Source organism: Micromys minutus, assembly GCF_963924665.1.
Source record: "Micromys minutus genome assembly, chromosome: 1".
Lineage (NCBI taxonomy): Eukaryota > Metazoa > Chordata > Mammalia > Rodentia > Muridae > Micromys > Micromys minutus.
This window is the reverse complement of record NC_137969.1, coordinates 82993229-83005724: the sequence shown is the minus strand read 5'-3', so window position 1 is coordinate 83005724 and position 12496 is coordinate 82993229. Positions and strand designations below refer to the sequence as shown.

The 12496-nt window shown below is 38.8% G+C and overlaps 1 pseudogene across 1 annotated transcript in view; it reads left to right on the top strand.

The window, feature by feature from the left end:
• LOC308432591 (ETS translocation variant 5-like) overlaps positions 1-5385 on the top strand; it is a 160055-nt pseudogene extending 154670 nt beyond the window's left edge. Inside the window, exon 3 of the transcript in view lies at positions 4225-5385. The product of the transcript in view is annotated as an ETS translocation variant 5-like (transcript). The remainder of the gene's footprint in view (positions 1-4224) is intronic.
• Positions 5386-12496: the final 7111 nt, after the last annotated feature.

The window sequence follows — 12496 nt, the reverse complement described above, 5'->3', positions numbered from 1 at the left end:
ATGTGTGCACTTCACAGTGATGGTGTTCTCTCGAATCTGTCATGTACTTAATTGAAGCACATGCCCTCTAGACTCCCTCTTACCCACCCCAGGTCTTTTCCCTTCCCCTTCTCTTCCTAAATTGTCTTCAGCCTCTTTCTAGCTTAAACATTATTAACTCTTGTTCTTATTTTGTCCTTTCTCAATGTGAGAGTTGTCCCTAGAATATGTGTAAATTAAAAAAATAGTCAGTTCCATGCTTCATGAACTTGGGATCTCACTTCAGTGGGGTGGAGGGAGCATATTGCCGTTCTCTGGGGTACAGAACAAGAGTGATGCACGGGGTTAATTCTGTGAGGTGCTGCAGAGTCATGCAAACACGGTAGTGAGTGCTACTACATGCAAAGGACCAATCATTGAGGGCAACAGTGAGATTGTCTGACTTTAAGCCATGACAGATTTCATACGACAACTTCCAGTCAGAATGTCTTAATAGGTTATTTATTAGACACTTAGAGCAATTTTTAAAACTCACTGAATAAAAGGAAGAGTTGCTTAATTCTATTTGTTTTGTCACTTGGATTTTGGGGCCCACACTGTTATGAGACCATAAACAAAGACAGAGCAGTGCCAACATTCACAGCACCCCATTTTCTGTATGCCCTGCTAGGAGGTTGCTTCCATTATACCTGCATACTACACATATCCAGGCGAAAATAGTCAAGTCCTGTTTTTATATTGGAAAAATGCAGCTCCACTTTTTCCAGGCTTAATAAATTTTAGCTTCAAGTTTTAGCTCAGGATATTTAACATGTAAGACAGGAATGGCCACAGACGATTAGACATTCAAATAATGAGAGAGAAGGTTTTGCAGATAGTACAAAATCTATTTATTTCTTATAGAGTCATGCAACACTTACAAGCAAATGAAACTTCTGTCTTAGGAGCAGGAATAAGCACTGGCGGGTTCCAGAGGCCGTCACATGACCAATTAGTCTGCATTGCAAACATTTGTGCGGTAGTAATGAGAAGATGGAACTAGAACAAGGAAAATGAAGGAAGCAGAGACACTTGATTCCTGGATGGCTGATGGTGGGGTCTTCTGGGGGGAGCAGGAGAGTCAAGCCTTAGCAACCTGGGAATGTTGTCTAATGCTGATGCTATTATTTCATTCAAAGCATATGAAGAATATTTGTGTTTAGCCACATATAGATGTAATGAAGACAACATTTTCTAAAGATATATTTATTTTTAAAAATCCTGAGGCAAGTCATAAGAATCTGAAGGAAGTCATCACCAAGCCTGGTGAGCCATGTTCTCTGCCTGGAGCCCACATGGTAGGAGACAGGGAACGCTTACAAGTTGTCCTCTCTCCCCTGACCATGCATCCTGGATAACAGCCACCGTTCCTTACTCCCCACCCCTGCCACAAATGCATAAACACAGAGAGATATTAAGTTTCAGAATAAAATGTATTTAAAAAATACAAAATTTATTTTCTTTATTCAATATTGATAACCTTAATTCTACTCCCCTTTTGTGAAGCAGGATTTGCAACATGAAAGATTTAAACATCCAAGTATTAATTTTAATGAGCTTTGACAAATATGAACCACCACAATCAAAATATAGAACATTCTATCACTCAGAAAATCTCTCAGGCCAAGTCTAGTCAAAACGAAATGTCTTAGTTAGGGTTTCATTGCTGTGAAGAGAGACTATGACTAAGGCAACTCCTTTCCCACCCTGTTTTTTAAATTGTTTATTTTATTTATTTACATTTCAAATGTTATCCCCCTTCCAAGTTTCTCCTCCATAACCCCCTATCCCCTTCCCCTCCTCTGTTTCTATGAGGGTGCTTCCCCACCCCCCACTCTCACCTCACTGCTCTAGCATTCCCTATGCTGAAGCATCAAGCCTTCTCAGGACAAAGGCTCTCCCCTCCCATTGATGCCATATAAGGCTATCCTTTGTTACATATGTGGCTGGAGCCATGGGTTCCTCCATGTGTAGTCTTTGGTAGATGGTTTAGTCCCTGGGAGCTCTGAGGGGCTCTGGTTGGTTGATATTGTTCTTCTTATGGGGTGCAAACCCCTTCAGCTCCTTCAGTCCTTTCCCCAACTCCTCCATTGGGATCCCTGTGTTCAGTGTGATGGTTGACTGCCTGTATCTGTGTGTCTGTATTGGTCAGGGTCTGGCACAGCCTTTCATGGAACAGCTGTACTAGGCTCCTGTTAGCAAGCACCTCTTGGCATCAGTGATAGTGTCTGGGTTTGGTATCTGCAGATGGGATAAATCCCTAGGTGGGGCAGTCTTTCAAGGGAAAATATTTAATTGGAGCTGGCTTATTGGAAATGGAACAATCTACATCTTGTTATGAAGGCATCCAGGATAAGGCTCTCTTCCATATTGGGTAGAGCTTGAACATAGGGTCTAAAAGTCTACAACTTCAGTGATGAACTTCCTCCAACAAGGCTTTACCTACTCCAACAAGGCCACACTTATTTCAATAAGGCTACATCTCCTAATAGTGACACTTTTCATGGTCAAGGATATTCAAGCCACCACATTAAAAGATGCATTTTATTGCTACATTTTAGTCTTGTGCATTCTTGAAATCACAAAAAAAAAAAAGGAAGTTTACAATAGGCACTATTTTCTTTCTAAAGCTAACGGTTTAATACATTTTCAAATTAATATACATTTTTAATTGAACAACTTTATTTTAAAAAACAAAGATAAATTTACAGATTTAAAAGCACTTTTGCATAAAAGTATATAAATACATTTTTGTCAGTACTTGATTTTTTTAAAAGTTTGATAGTATGCCTTAAAATCTTACTAGTTACAATGAGCATAAAGTACATGTAAAACAAGTTGTAACCTGGAAATAGTCAAAGTTTTCTTGGTGTGTAAAGATTAAGCATAATAATTTTTTTGGCCTTTGTTTTTTCTTGAACTTTATATAGTCTATAAATTGTTTTTGGGGTGTTCAGAGCTTTCTGAGGTATACATTATATTTTAACTGTATTGATGAAGAGTATTCAATGAAGTGGATGCATCACACTATTTTTTTCTTGTCTTGCTGCTGGACAGTCAAACTTCCCCCTAATTAATAATTATTATACTCTCCTATAGCATTGATGCACATAAATTTGAGTTGTATCTTGCTCTCAACAAAATTTGGTAGTCTCTGTCTTTTTAAATTTTAGCATTTTCTATTGGTTTGAAATAGGAGATTGTATCTAGGCATATTTTAACTGCTAAATAATTATTTTGAAAGTATATATTTGTATGTAGTTATTTAATATATATGTTTTATGCTGTGTACTTACATTTTTGGTGAAATGACTGTTCAGGTCCATCATTCACTTTGTTATTGGGTCATTTGTCATTGTATTGTTAGCTTATAGAAGTTATTCATATATTCCACAGACACATTCTAACTCATATATATATGTACTATAAATTTTCCATCAGATTGTGACACATTTTCATTTTCTTAACCTTCTTAATATACAACTCTGAATAAGTTCTAGAGATTTATTGTATAGTCTCTAAGAAATCTTTGGCAGTCCCAAGTTTGAGGTGACATTCTTCTGTATTTACTTCTAGGGAGTTCTTAGCATACACATTTGCATATATTAACACAAATATATATGTATATGTATATATATAATTATTATTTTATAAAAACGGGGGAGGAATGATTTATTTTGCATTAGTTTTAAGGGATACAGTTAATCATCATGAAAAATCAGATCAGTAGGTAGCTTCATGGTTGCAGCAGCATGTGACTGGAATGCCTCACTGCTCCACACCTTGGCAGATCTGGAAACCCCAAGACCAACTTTTTCACCTCTCAAATGTGCCACAGTCTCACAAAAATCAAACAAACAAAACAAAACAAAACAAAAACCCCTGCTATCTGATGAAGAACAACTGTCCACATATTAGCCTTGGTAGCTGTGTTTCGCGCCCTACTATAGCGTTCCACCCCCGATGACACTGGGCCACTGCCATGTGGCACTGCAGAAGCATAGTCAATTCAGCATAAAAAGCTCTTGTCATCTTACGTTCCCCAGAAGTGAAAAGTCTTGTGAGATTTACACAATCTCTTACCAGTGAGCATGTGAAAAATACAAACAAAACACCAGAAGAAAGCCAAGTTACGGGTGACAGAAACATGGCTCAGTAGCTAGGCATATGAACGCCTTTCAGAGAGAACCTGTGACTTGTTTTAAGAATCAACTATAGTTCAGCTCTTGCCCCGGAAGCCAGCCCTGTTCAAGGGGTGGGTCCTGTCTCAATCCCTCCCTCACTCTCTTCCAGAACTTGGATCACAGCAACACATATTTGCAGTCCTCTGGCCACCACATCAGCCCCTGCAAATGCCAATGATGATGTCTGAAAGCCAGTATCCATTAGAACAGAGATTTCAGCGACAACTGTCTGAACCCTGAAGCCCCTTCCCTCCTCAGTCAGGAGCTCCTGGAGATAATCGCCCCAGCTACTACCTGCAGATGTCAGAGCCCCTTGTCCCTGCAGCTGCTCCACCCCTTCCGGGATTCGAGCAGGAATACCATGACCCACTCTATGAACATGGGGTCCTTGGGATGCCTGGTTCCCCAACACATGGGTTCCAGTCACCCATGGGAATCAGGCAGGAGCCCCGGGATTACTGTGCTGACTCAGAAGTGCCTAACTGCCAGTCACCCTTCATGACAGGCAGATATTTCTCCAGCAACCATGAAGGATTCACATATGAGAAGGATCTCAGGTTATACTTTGATGACACGGGCGTGGTGTCGGGAAGAATGGAAGGCAAAGTCAAGCATGAGCCCACCATGTATCGAGAGGGGGCCCCCTTATCAGAGGCGAGGCTCTCTGCAGCCGTGGTAGTTCCTCGTCGCCCCTCTGGATGACCCAGTCAGTGCCCACTTCATTGCCTGGACTGGCCGAGGCATGGAGTTTAACTCACAGAACCAGAAGAGGTTGCTCGGCGTTGGGGTGTCAGAAGAATCGACCAGCCATGAACTATGACAACTGAGCGGTTCCTTCCACTATTACTAAGAAAGGGGCATCATGCAGAAGGTGCCTGGGGAAGGTACGTCTACAGATTTGTCTGTGACCTGGATGTACTTTTCTTCATGGTCTTCCGGAACAATCAGTGCCTGCTCCTGAAGAGAGTCAGAATGCCCTCTCAGTGAGGACATCCTGTCACTGACTCACTTAGAAGACAACCCTGCTTACCTCCTGGACATGGATCCCTGGAGCAGCCTCCCCTATGCTGAAGGCTCCGCTTACTCATTTTCTGAATGGCGGAGCAGCCAAACTCTAGAGCTAGCAGATCTCATTCAGACAAACAAGGGCAGTGGTTTTGTTTGTGTTCTTGGCTGTTCCTAAAGCTTGCGCTTTGAGTATCATCTGGAGAACCCAAGCTGTCTCTGGATTTGACACCCTTAAAGACAAATACCTTGGCTAGGGAGTCGGAACAAGGAGAATCAGAAAAACAAAATCACATGGCTGGTGATTCTGACTCAGTTCCGGGAAGAGATGGGAGTGGATCCTCCTTGCCGTCATGGCCAGTGCGTGCAGAGCAGTGTAACAGTGTGTTCAGGTTAGTGCCCGTGAGAGGCGACCGTTATGACAATCTACGTTGATCATGGACTACTAAATGCTCTAGCACAGGAGGTTTTGACTTGCACAATTCTTTGGAAAGAAGCTGCACACCCATAGGAAAGTTTAACAATCTTGTGGGAATCCAGGCATCTGCCTTGCTTTCTCTTTTCACTTTTGTACTTTGAACCCTGCACAATGGTGCCCTGGGGTCGAACGAAACTTACCTGTCACCTACGGGTAACAGTGCTAGCTGGCATTCTGACTTCCTGCTACTTTTACTTTTTATTTTTTTATTCTGATTGCTGTATTATATTGGGAATGTTATATGAAAGGATAAAAAATATAGCCTAACCGCTCCAAGGACCCCAAGCTAAAGAAGCCTTAAACCCCGTGCCTAAGAACCCCTAAATAACTCAAATTCCAGACCCTGCTCTCTGCCAGTAAGTAGATATAAGGTCACACCTTGCTATTCAGAAGCCTGCTTTCTGTATGAAACTGGGTGAAAGGGCGTAAGACAGGCACTTGGATACTCAAGCCGGGCCTACTAAGTTAACAGGAGATAAGCTGACTTAACCGCTTATCTGGCTTCTGCAAACTGCACCGTAGAAACCCCCCCACCCTAGTGACTTCTGACCGCCATTGCAACCCCCACCCAGGAGACCACGCAAATACTGACCTCAGAGACTATAGGGAAATGATTGGTTTGTGACTCACAGGCTTTTGCTATAAAATGGTTGGTTTGTGATTCACTCGGGCTTTGACATGATTGGCGGACTTTGTTGTGAGTCATATAAAATCTGTCCCGATTCTGCCCTCGTGGTCCGCAGCCCTCTACTCCAACATGGCATACAGGTTGTGGGCCCCAAGGGCACTCGGAATAAAAATCCTCTTGCAGTTTGCATCAAGACCGTTTCTCGTGAGCGATTTGGGGTGTCGCCTTTCCTAGGACAGAGTGTGGGGTCCTTGCTTTGAGGATCTAAAATTAAATAACCAAACTAAAGCTGTACAAAAATTGGGTTTGCAGTGGTGGGAAAGTCATCAGGAAGCACCAGTGTTTTGCTGACTCCTTGTTGACAGGAGTTTCCTGTCCTGACACACTCCACACACCCTGTTCCTCACGTGCAGGACTGACTGAGCAAGCATGGGACATTCTTTGCTCTCCTACGAGTGAGGCACTCCACAGCCTTCTCATACTTGTGAAAAGAGGTTCGTGAGAATGAGGGAGTATATTTTAGAGCTATGAAAACCTAAGGTTTTCCCTCTCAAAAGCTAGTCAGCCCACAGAAGTGTCAAACCTGCAGCTTTGGCCTTAATTAGCATTGTACTCTAATGAAAGGACTCTTTCATAAGCATATTTATAGCTTTCTAATCTACACACAGTCTATACATAGATGCGTGTTTTACCCCAGCTGGCTAGAAATTTATTTGTTGTAAATGCTGTGTAGATTTTGAGTTGTTTTTTTTCCCCTCTTTTTGCTTATACTGGTTTGGGGTTTGTTTTAGTTTTCTTTAATGAATGTATGCTGTTTTGGGGGGATTGAGAAGACTTTTCTGTAGCCTGAGCTGCCCCTTCCCTGTTGTGATGGCATATGCCCTCAAGGGACAAGGACATTAGCACCAGGTTGCATTCCTACCAGACTCATTGCACTGTCCCCACCAATGTGTGGGACTTCTTTCATGCATTTGCTTCTTTTCTATGGTGTGGACGTCTACAGTGCAGAAAGGCTTTAGCCTGCCAGTTGACTTGAACTACTTTCCCTGCACAGGACTGTGGACATCCTGCTGAGCTGTGTTATATTCTGTACCGTGTACAATAAAGAATATTTCTTTTCCTTAAAAAAAAAAAAGAATCAACTATAACTCCAACTCCAGGAGATTTTCATCCTTTTCTAGTCTCTGTGGCCACCTGCATTCACAGGGATGTACCCATATACACATTGATGCATAATTTTAAAATAATAAAAATAAATCATTGGGACAGGAGAAGTGGCTCTTCTGGAGGATCAGAGTTTAGTTCCTATCACCCGTATCAGGTCTCTCATAACTACCTGTAACTCCAACAACAGAGGATTTGACACCCACAAACTTTTACACATATACATGTGTGTGCATGCATATGCACACAGACACACAGACACACAAAAATATCAAAACAAACCTTTAAAAGTAACATACTTCCAATACACAGTCCTACAGAGTAAGCATTCCCATTTGGAATGGAAAGAAGGAGGGCACAGCAAGCATCTAGGAGGTCACCACCAATCCCCGTGCTGTTTGTCACCTGTAACATGATAACACTATCTGGGTTCCAATGGGTTTTGCAATCCTCTATTTCTATCACTTGCCTTAGGCTGTCTCTACTTGATGCCTGTATCTTGGAATCTCTATTATACCTTAGGCTTCACCTTCAACATTTCAGTTAATGGCCTCATATGTCCTCCTTTCAGGAAAACCAACACATACTCACACATGTGCGCGCGCACACACACACATACACACACACATATTATTAGTATTAGTATAGCCTCATCTTTCTTAAAGAGCTGGGAGTTTTCTGTTATTATTTCACTGACTGTATTTTCTAAACCATTATATTTTTCTCCTCATCTTTGAATAGTTGTTAAATATTTGTGTCTCTAATCTTTTTTTTTCCTTTTTGTTTAACTGGGATATGTTTTAAAACTGGCCTTCAGATTGAAATATTCTTTCCACTTGATCTAGTCTTTGTTGAAGTTTTCCATTTTAATTTAATTTAATGTATTGTTCTCTTTAGATATAGGATTTCTACATATTTTTTAAAAAATTCTCCCTTTTGTTTCATTTCTCATTCAAATCCTGAACGTTGTTCTTAATTTCACTTAACTGCTTAGTTGTATTTATAGACTGCATTGAGCAGTCTATAAAATTTTTTAAATTACCAAGCATTGCATCTATATTAATTTCTTTGGGATCTATTGGTATAGAGTTATTGGATGCTTTAGGGGGTATAATATAATAACTTCAACAATTGTAAAGCATGGGTTTGGTGGTACATAAGATACAGTGCAATAAAGCAACTAAAAATACCTCTGGAGTAAACATATGGGAAATGTCCAAGATTTTGCTACTGGATTCTATATAACATTCCTGAGAGAAATTAAAGGAAATTACTGTACACTGATAAACACACATGCTACACTACAGAATGTAAGACACAAATTAAATGATCTTATCAGTAGCTATTAAAAACATTTGATAAATTTTAACAGTCTCTCAGGATGAACATAAAGAAAACTTCCAACATATTAGATAGGTGGGAGATATTGTGCTTTCTGAAAGACATGATGTCTAGCTACTGTTAACTATTAGTTATTATTAACTGCTACCAGTTAATGTTGTTAACTATAACATATAACCAAGGCAACTCTTTATTTTAAAAGCATTTAATTGGGGTTGGTTTATAGTTTTAGTGATCATGGAAGCACACCAGTAGGCAAGGCCCTGATATAGTATTTATGAGTGGTACATGCCGCTCTGCCACAAGAGGAAGGGAAGAAAAGATGTGGGGGGGGACTGAGAGACAGAGAGACAGACAGAGATAGAGAGAGACAGAGATAGAGAGAGATAGAGACAGAGACACAAAGTACAGACAATCATGCATACACAGAGACAGGGACAGAGACTCAGAGTCTGGCATGGGCTTTTGAAAGCTTGAACCTTGAACCTCACCTCACGTGACAGACAAACTTTATTCAACAAGGTTCCACATCCTAATCCTTCTAAAACACTTCCACTGAGAACTAAGCATTCAAGCATACTAGCCTAAGGGGGCTATTTTCCTTCAAACTACAACACGAGGTGATTAAGTTAAAGAGTGTCAATATTCTTAGACATAAATTCTATGCAGGTTGGAATTCCAGACTCCAAAACTGGGAGCTAAACAAGCTTCTTTTTTTCAAAGAAAAACAGTCTTAGGAATTTCATTATAAGTAATTTAAAAACACCTAATAAACAATATGCAAGCAACAACTATCTTGCAGACACTGTCTCTGAGAAATGAAAGCGTTAAAGTATTTTTTCAATATCTTAAAAATCTAGACATAAATTTACATATAAGCCAGCAAATCAGTTGCTAAGATTTTCCCAAAGCAAACAAACATGTTTGTTGTTGTAAACATTTGTTTAGGAGTTTTCATAGAAGCCTTATTCATAATAAGCAAACACAATGCATCTATAGAGTGGTAAACAAATTATTATCAGATCATAATGGAGCTATCCAATGGGATTTACTCAGAAAAAAAATCATATCAATAATAAATACTACACCATGTATGAACCTAAAATCATGCAAAAAAAAAAAAAAGTCAGAGAAGAAAAGAAAGCATCAGGAGAAGATTACCTACTTTTGGCTAGCTTATATTAAGTGTGTAGAAAAAATGAGTAGGTAAGGTTGATTATTCCTCCAGATAGGAGGATGAAAGCAAATTAACTGGAAATGAGCACCAGAAAAGTTTACTGAGGAATGTAAATGTTCTAAAACTAGAGAGCATGTATGGTTGTAGAAAACTAAAATTTTACTAAAATATAAAAGGAATTTACATTTTATACAAAATTTACAAGTAATTGCTAAATTTTTAAAGAAATCTTGCAGATATTTTCTTTGAATCTTACTGGCCAGAGCTTAAATTTGGGAGAATTGGTATCTTAAAATATAAGCTCTTCCAATTCATAAGTAATACAACCAGGCTTTCATATTCATGGACTCATGTATTCATGCATGAACAGATTCAACCAACTGTGGCTTAAAAATATTTTCTAAAGTCCCATCTGTACCAAACATGCACTGACTTCTTTTTTGTCATTATGCCCTGAACAATATTATTATTTCTATAGTATTCACATTGTGTAAGCCGTGAGGAATCTACCAATGACTTAACAGAGGTTGTCCACAGATTTAGTGGGACTCCTTTGAACCAGGTGTGTGAAGTCATTCTGGAGACAACCTTAGTGTTTAAACTTTATAGGATAGGATACATATAAATGTATACCATAGGTACATATAACTGCATATCACTTCCATACTCATGCTCTTATGCTCAAACAGAAACATTTTGTTTGTACCTTGTTTTATTCTGTTTGCTTACATGTTTCTTAGGGTGATCTTTGTCGATGACAATGGCATGCCACAGTGTCAAAGACTTGGCAAACATGGGAGGCCCTTTCCTTAGCTAGATCTATTTCATCCAAGCTTCAGGTTATTTGATGGCAACCAGTGAATGTCTTTTTTCTGTGGCAATGATGCTCATTTCTATAGTATTGATTATTGTTAAAAATCCAACACACTGTGCATACCTGTGACTCAGGGAACCTTTGGTTCCAGAGGTCTTAGCTATTTTGTACTCAATAGAAAATTTAAGACTTTAAGTTTTTTGGTTTTCGTTTTTCTTTCAGATCTCATTGTTATCAGGCCCATAATCAGGGATAATCCCTTAGTGTAGTCTTGCCTTGTACTATCATCAAACGGCTACTTCTAGCATTCAATGGATAAGGGTATCTTTGGGTTTCTTACATTCTATTCAGGCAACAACAGCTGCCTTTCAGCTTATGTATCTGGTGTCTCTCCTCAATTCTTTGTCTGCATGCCTAGGATAAATACTTACTGACTAGAATTAAGTTTTGAAGCTGCCATTTTATTTTCTATGATCTTTTATCTACCCTCAGATGCCAATAGAAATTTCCCATCTGGACCTGAGAGGAAGTCTTGTCTACTGATCGTACTCTTTCTTATACATAGTCACAAAAAGTACATAAAAAAGATGAGGGTAGAAGCAAACTCCTCTTAATTTTTAGACCCTTTGTGATTACAGTTTGTACTTCAACTTAAAAACAGTTTAAATTCAGCCATTTGGTTTTTTTTTTTTTTTTTTATCCTTTTGTTAAACACTTTCTCTTGTTACTTTTCTATCATTTTGTGGATATTTTTGCTAGGTATAGAATTCCTGTGTACAGAGGTTCCTTTCCATATTTTAAATATATCACAACAATTATTGCCTATATTGCTTGAAACAAGAAATCTTGTGTTATTATTATATGTACCACTTCCCAACATACTGTGCCTTATTATAGTTTTCTTTATGATTCTTATGCTTGGGTTTATTGAGTTTTTTGTATCTGAGAATATATAGTTTTCATTAAATATGAAAGAGATTGCAACCTCATGGAAGAACATCATTATCAACCAGTCAAGGCACTGAGGTAGAGAGGGTGATTGGGAGAGGGAGCACTTTTATGGAAACAAGTTGAGGGGCAGGAGGGAGGTGAGTGGGGGGAGGGATATGACGCCTGAAGTGTCAATACAGAGAATATCAAATAAAATTTAAAAAAAAGAAATATAGATACATGCTATTTCTTTTTTGTCTTTTCTTCTGAATTTATATTTAGTTTGTGACTATTCTTTTGCCTTCAAATTTACTAATCTTTTCTTCTATAGAATTGAATCTGCTTTTAATTCCATTAAATGAACTTCTCATCTCACATATTGCAGCTTATATCTACCAGATCAATTTGGAGTTTAAAATGTCTTCCTTGTCTCTGACATTTGCAGTATTTCTGATACCCCCTTGGACAAATGGAATATAATTATAATAACTTTTAATGTCCTTTTCCATTTAGCTTATTATTCATGTCATTTATGCATCAGTTTCTATTGATTAGATTTTCTCTTTGTTTTTATCATTCTTCAATTTCCTGGCATGTCTTCCATTTCTTTTGTTGTATGATAAGCATTTTTCCTTTTAATGTATTGGAGTGTTGGTTATTGTTATATTAATACACACTTTTTTTTTAGCTTTTTTCCTGGGAAACAGTTATTTGAAAACCATCTGATCTATTTGCAACACCCTTTGAACCTTGTTAG